Source organism: Octodon degus, unplaced genomic scaffold, assembly GCF_000260255.1.
Source record: "Octodon degus isolate 3935 unplaced genomic scaffold, OctDeg1.0 scaffold00372, whole genome shotgun sequence".
Classification (NCBI taxonomy): domain Eukaryota; kingdom Metazoa; phylum Chordata; class Mammalia; order Rodentia; family Octodontidae; genus Octodon; species Octodon degus.
Window position 1 is genome coordinate 656,260 of NW_004524948.1, and position 818 is coordinate 657,077.

Genomic DNA, 818 nt, shown 5'->3' on the forward strand with positions numbered 1-818 from the left:
ATCAATGGAACAGATTAGAAGATGCACACACAACCGCAAACACACTCAACCAACTTATTTTTGATCAAGGGGCCAAAAATGCTCACTAGAAGAAAGCCTTTTTAATAAATAGTGCTGGAAAAATTCACTTTCCACATGCTGAAGGTTAAAACTAGCCCCACACCTCACCATGCACAAAATGGATCAAAGATTTAAATGTTAAAAGAGAAGCACTAAGGGGCCGGGGAGATAGCTCAGTAGAATAAGTGCTTGTCTGGCAAGCGCAAGGACCTGAGTTCAAACTCCGGTTCCACAAAAAAAAAAAAAAAAAAAGAGAAGCACTAAATGTTCTGGAGGAAAATGTAGGTAGGAATCTTAAAGACATAGAGGTAGTAAGAGAGTTCACGAACAAAAACCAAACTGCATGGGAAATACTTCAAAGAATCAACAACTGGTATCTCATCTTTTAGAAAAATTTCTGCATTCCAAAGCAATTCTCCAACAAAGTAAAAAGAAAACCCACAGACTGGGAAAAATTATAGCTGACTATCCCTCTAACAAAGGTCTTGTATGTAGAACACACAAAGAATTAAAAAAATCAGGCCCCCCAAATTAAAAGACCCAGTCCAAAAATGGGCATCTGAAATGAATGCACAGTTATTAAATGAAGAAATACAAATGGCTGGGGCCAGGGAGAAGGCTCAGTGGAATAAGCACTTGCCTGGCAAGCGCAAGGGCCTGAGTTCAATCCCCGGTTCCACCAAAAAAAAAAAGAAAAAAAAGAAATACAAATGGCTAATAAATATTTGAAAAAAAATCCTCAACATCACTGAACATTC